Below are 6,761 nucleotides of genomic sequence, written 5' to 3'. Positions count from 1 at the left end.
TCTGTTAAACGCTTTTTTAAGATGTAGCAAACACATTCTGAGGTTAGACATACTCTTAAGAAAAAGTTTTCATTTTTAAAATTTAAACCAAGAAACAGAATCAGAACCTCCCCCGCCACCATTGAATAACTTCTTTATAAGTTACTGCAACACGTATTAGTGTATAACATTAAATTACTATAAGTATTATTATATAACCTATTAGGTGTAGGTTTTATTTATTGATTAGAATTTTTATGAATTATTATAAATCACCGCTTATATATTACGTAACCCTTTTGAATACATTATTTAAGTGCAAATAATGTTATTGTTTTCACGAACTCTTGTATTTATTATTATAATGTATTAATATGTATGATCGATTACTTGCATAGTGCCTTTAATATAATATAGACGTACAAATTTTTTTCGTTGCTGAGTAATAAACAATCATTTTATTATACGCACGAGTGTTTTTTTTAAATTGAATTTTTTTTTTTACAAATAAACACACTCCTTTCACATACTAATATAAGTATATCAGTGAGATACAGACACGCACACAAATCTTAAACCTAACAGCAGATAATAATATACAATTTCCTATTAAGCCGAACAACAACCGATAGAGTACAGTAACTTAACGTCTATCCTTATACGCGCAAACTCGCCGGAAAAATGGACGTGGAACATACGGCAGCAGGGGAAACGAAGGAAAAGTGCCTGTGGAAGGCGAAGCTGGCGCAGGAGGCGAACCGGTTCGAGGACATGGCCCGGTACATGAAACAGGTGGCTGAGTGCGGGGCGCCCATGACCAAAGACGAGGACAACATGCTGGCGGCTGCGTACAAGCAAGTGTTGGACACTAAACGCTCGTCCAGACGGACTCTGGTGACGGTCGAGCAGAAGGACGGCATCACGCCTTGGGAGGCCACTGTGGCGCGCCATTACCGCGCGCGCATTGACGAAGAGTTGCGCGCGCTGTGCACCGAGGTGCTGTCTGTGGTCGACACCTGGCTGATGTCCGACCAGCCGGAGGTATCGGACCCAGCCACCGGCGTGTTCTACTGGAAGCTGTGCGCCGACTACAACCGGTATGCGGCCGAGGTGATCGACGACCCTGGTGACCGGGCAGCGGTAGTGGCCATGTCCAGGGCCGCCTACGAGCGGGCTGATCGGTTGGGCCGGAAGAACCTCCGGCCGATCGACCCTATCCGCCTCGGGCTCATGCTCAACTACTCCGTCTTTCTGTATCAGGTGTGCCAACAGCGCCGACAGGGCCACGACGTGGCCAAGCATGCGTTCGACGAGGCCGTGGCCGAGATAGACGCCATCGACGATTCCATGTACGACGACTCGACGCTCATCCTGCGGCTTATCCGCGACAACCTGACCATATGGATTCAAGAGAACGGTGGGGAGTCGTATGCAAGGGCTGCAACAGACCAGGCGGTCGTTGAAGAGGGCCTGCTGGCGGTAGAGGGCCCAGTGCAGGCAGACCGAGTGACTACGGCCGCTGTCGCCGCGTCCACAGCAATGCTGTCGGTGTCACCCTCGACCGTCACCGTCGAATCGCAGCCTGAACTCGATCGTCGGTCGTTGCAGGACAACGCGAATTAGACGTCGGGCAGTATTCGAAAATACGTAACAACATCTTAAAATAAAATCGTTCACGCGTTATTATGTATAAACACTATTTTAATAAATATTGAAAGTCATATTTTTTAGTCTCTCCTCCCACTCCTCTTTAGCGGTTGAAGACAGTCACTGAAAATCGTAGATGTTTTTAAATCAATATTTATCTCAATCATCTTAATTGTTTGTGTGAATTCTATAACTACATAAGGGTTGGTGTCTACATATACTGACGTTTTTTTGGTAGATTTTTTCAGTGTATCATCAAGAGGACGCGATTTTTGTGAGTGTAATAAATGTAAATTAAAAATGCTCATAACTAACTGAATTATTGTAAAAAAACGTCAAAAAAAACATAGATAATGTTCTTCATCAAATGTGTAATAGGTCGATTCGATCTAATTTCTAACGGCATAAAACTCGAACTGCTGAGCGTAAATTTGGTATGTTACGCGTTTGTAAGACGGAGACAACACATGCGGGCGTGGCGTCCTCTTAACGCATTATGTTCATTATTTAATTATCTTTAAATAATCTATATGGCATCATGTGTCCCTAGTTTGGTTTTTTTCTACTTATATAGTGGTTGGGGTAAAAACAAATACAACAAGCTGCATTAAATGTTAGGCGAAACGTATGCACTTACATTTATAATAGATACATTATTAGCTTGGTAGGTAGGTTAACCTATGGTTAAGTCATGGTTGTCTATCTACAACCGTGGTCATGTTAAAATAATATTAATTATATTCTATGCTAGCACTTAGGTATCCGTTATTGTTGCATTGCAAAGTTCACAAGGGTCATGTCATAGTACGAATTCTTTCCAAAAAAAAAATTATTTATTGGTACAATACTACACCGGGTTACAGGCTTACAGCGGGGCCCGGCCGCCCCCTAAATACATCAATATTTGGCCGCCCGGTGAAAATGTCTCCATTATACCCCCCTTAAATACGGCCCTGCCTATGTACCGCTATGTACGCAGTTGTACGCTATGTTTGCTCTTAATTTTATGTTTATACCAAAAATGATACAGTTGTAATCAAATGGAGATCAATATTTTTGTACCTACATTGCTTGATTATAACTTGTGTACTTAACTTTAGACTATTTCTATAGTTTGTGAATTTATATAAGCTCTATACAAAGGAGTAAGGACTAGAACTGCACTACTGTCTATTCAACTAGAATCAGTAGAATACCGTGACAAAAAGTGAATCGAAACCAGTTAAATTGAATAGGTAAGAATAAGTGTAAACAAAATCAGTGTAGTCACTGCAAACTATAAAAAATGAATTGGCTTTCATTCTGCACTAAGAAGAAACGTATTATACTCTGAGCTGCAGTGGCGCACAGAAGTATTTTGAGAGCACATGCAACTAACAAAAGTGACCCACCCACCCACCCATTTTTTATTTAAAAAAACGTTCTTTTGAACTGTTACTAATTGTTCACCTATACTTTATCTAGGTACCTATAACCATAGGCGTCTATACCTACCTACCCACCCACCTACCCCCACGAGAGCACATGCAGTGCACCCCTTGCTAACCTATCTGGGCGCCACTGCTGAGCTGAGCGTATTGGTTTGACAATGATGTATGTTTTTTGAAGTAATACATCTTTTCACGAGTAGGTACCTGAAAAAAATATCGTAATGTTGATCAATTTATTATTTGTTAGAATTGTTTTATTCTTGTTATTATCATTTCTATATGTTAATACTTCATTTAGTGTCGCATTCAGCCCTCCCCCCCCCCCAGGTATACGTTCAAATTGAACCTCAATACTTTTAGTTTTATTATTTTAAGTCAGGACATGCCTAAATAAAAAATAATAATTTATTTTTTGATCAAACAAAGTGTAACTAACCACTTCCTGAATAAATTATTTTTTTTAAGTTTAATGCGTGTGCTATAATTGATACAATACGCACTCTAAAACTATCGTGTGTCGTATTTAGACTTAATTAAGCGTTAAATTACAACAGTGTGAGCTAATAATATGAATAATATGATAATAAAATAATATGAGCCATATGCATACTATGAAACAAAACTAAAATAATAACACCATTTTATATGTATTTAATTATTTATTAATTTGATGATAACATTTCTCTGTTTTCATATCATTCTTTGATTTCTAACATTATTTACATATTAAATTATCCACAGTCGTGGCGCGAGCTATAGGTAAAAATATTAAGTATACAAATAAAAATGTATGGTTAGCAAAATGTTTTTTTTCTTTTTTAGTTGGGAGCAAATATAGTCATAAGTAAAATAACAGTTAAAATAATAATAATAATTAAGATTTTAGAATTTTAGTTTTTTTTTAAATTTATAGGGAACATGATTAATTATTATTTCTTTAATAGTATTAAACAAAATTTAATAATAAGTATAATAAGTAATAACAGTAGCAAAGTAATAAATACAAGGAACTTAAATAATATGAAATAATAAGACATAATTTCTATACTAGCATATGACCTAAAAGTAGAACTGTTACTAATTTTAGAAGTCGATACATGTTTAGAAACATATTGCTATCGCGGTTTGCTAATGTTTTAATTTAATTTAGTCAGAACTTTGACCCAATTGTTTTCTACTGAGACTGCCATAATTTAAATTCTGCTTCGATAATATCTTTATAACTTGGTAAATCTTCTTCATAAAATTGAAAGGCAGATTTTAAACATGAAAATGGGCTGTCAACAGTCAAAGGCAGCATCTTTAAAATTGTTTCATTGGCATTTAGGGCTGTCGAAAGTGAACTATTTTTGAGGGGTTGGATTTATGCAATATAATTCTATGTGTGACCAGGCTAGGATTTGTACGCAATAAAAAATTGTAAAATATAAAATTAAATTTGTATAAGATAAACACAAAAATATAGTTACAAAAAAAATGTATTCATTGAAATACATCGGTGATTGGTAATATATTTTTTATACAATATAATTGAGATTAAAAATTATTTATTTACTTTTTGCATGCATATTTATTAATTATTATTTCAGAAATAAAATTTATAATTCACATTCAATAGTGGAAATACGTGTGTTACATATAAATTGTTGAATATAAATGATCGGAAATTAAATATTAATATTGATTTATATTGGCTGAAGCTTCGGTCAATTTCACATGATGTAGTTGGCGCGTATTTAAATAAAGAAATTTGTCCTGCTGTTAAATTACAACTGAAATTTTCATTAAATATTTTATTTATTGATTGTAGAGTTTTAAATCCTTTATTTTTAGGTAAAGCCACACTACACAACTAATATTTACCATTTTTGATACAGCATGCAGAAAGAGGCCAAGTTCATAGTATACATAGGTAATAACTTGGAATAAATCTAAATATTTTTAAAATGTCTTGTGTATGGTAAAATTAGTAAAATTCATAATTTATACACATAGGTACTTTATGATATTATTACTATTAAAGTAAATTATATTATACTTTTAGTATTACTAGGTTATTAAGTTAAATGTTATATGTATAAAAATAAAAATTGTGTGAGTTTGTTACTTAAAATAATTTAAAAACTAAGACGCTCATAAAAAACAAATGAGAATTTACTTAAATATTTATTTACTAAAATTGTATTTTAAATTTGATTATTTGTCAACTTTATTTTAAAATTAGGTACACTAATAATACATTATGAGAAACCAATTCAATTTCAAGAAAACAATTGTTAATTGACAATAATTTAAACAAAACTAATAAAAATTTCTTGTGCCTATAAAAAACTCAAAAAAGCAAAGTATTTTTAAAATTTTATCATGCCCAGAGTGTGCTAATATGAACATTTGGTGATCATTTAAAATAACAAAAGTTATTCGTTTTTATTACGATTATAAAACAAAATCGAATTTTTTAGTTTTTACACACACACATCAACACATCATTGTAAAATTAATAATTTTTGCGACTTCATAATAATATATATATAGTCTTCCTATGTAAGTAACTTTCTAAGTATACTCAATCAATAATTGTAATAATTCGACAAAGGAAACAAAACATATTGATAATTTATATTTACACATTACACCAAATGATACTGTTTAAATCAATGCTCTATAAAATGAATGTACGGCAGGGACATCGATTCACTTGATTTGTAAGGTAAAATAGAAATTTATAAAACTTTGAAATTATCTATGAATATGGTTTTAAAATATAAAAATTTGTCCTCAAATGCTTTTCTTTATTAGCATTAAAATACGTATTTTTCAAATAAGTCTAAACTGTATTGGTATATTTAAACAGAATCTTTTACATTCAAGAGCGTACTCAGGATTTTGTTTTGAAGGCAGATTTAATTTTTTTACTTTAGCATACAATTTACAGCTAGATAATTACAATAAGGTATTCATAAAAATCCGCAATGTTTTTGTGGTACTATTCAATATTAAAAACACATTTTAAGAGTTAACCTTATCTAATATATAAATGTGAAAATGAAAACCTTTGAGTGATATGTTCTCGGAAACTACTGAACCGATCCTTATGATTTTTTTTTTTAAATTGAAGAGCTCATTGCGGAGAAGGTTTATGGCTTTTGATAGATTCTCTAACTTTAAAAACAAAGGAGTTATCAATTATCATAAATAATGACCAGTTACGTAGACTGGGTGGGTGAGGTTCGCGGTACGGCAACTGACGGCGGCTAGACGTGGCCGTCCAAACTTCCCCTTCCATATCACCGTTGCGCGACGTGATAGTTCATAGCGTTATTCGTTGCTAATTTAAATCAATACCATAGATTAAATATATAAAATAACACATTTATAATGTGTATAATATAATAATAACATAATCTATGTAAATACAAAAAAAACACAATTTCTCGCATATTCTATAGAAATTCACCGCATTATGGTGAACGAAGGACGGACCGACCGACATTTTAAGAGAAGCTTCGCAAAAGTCGGAACGCTGCTTAATGTTTGTGTATCGACTATCGATGAATTGTCGAATATTCAAGATGCCTGTAACAGTACTAATAATAAGTAAATTACAATAATTTCTATAATTTTTTATTTTTTATTCGTTTCTTTTAATTATTAAAATTTATCACAATGAAAAGGAAAATTAATTTAGGTCGTTCATCGAATATA

At 33.2% G+C, this 6,761-nt stretch overlaps 1 pseudogene; it reads left to right on the top strand.

Moving 5' to 3' along the window:
- The first annotated feature begins 660 nt into the window (after positions 1-660).
- On the top strand, positions 661-1,602 carry LOC111038575 (annotated as a pseudogene).
- Positions 1,603-6,761: the final 5,159 nt, after the last annotated feature.

Source organism: Myzus persicae, unplaced genomic scaffold, assembly GCF_001856785.1.
Source record: "Myzus persicae strain clone G006 unplaced genomic scaffold, MPER_G0061.0, whole genome shotgun sequence".
Classification (NCBI taxonomy): domain Eukaryota; kingdom Metazoa; phylum Arthropoda; class Insecta; order Hemiptera; family Aphididae; genus Myzus; species Myzus persicae.
Note: the sequence above shows the minus strand (reverse complement) of the source record. Positions and strands in the feature narration are given on the sequence as shown.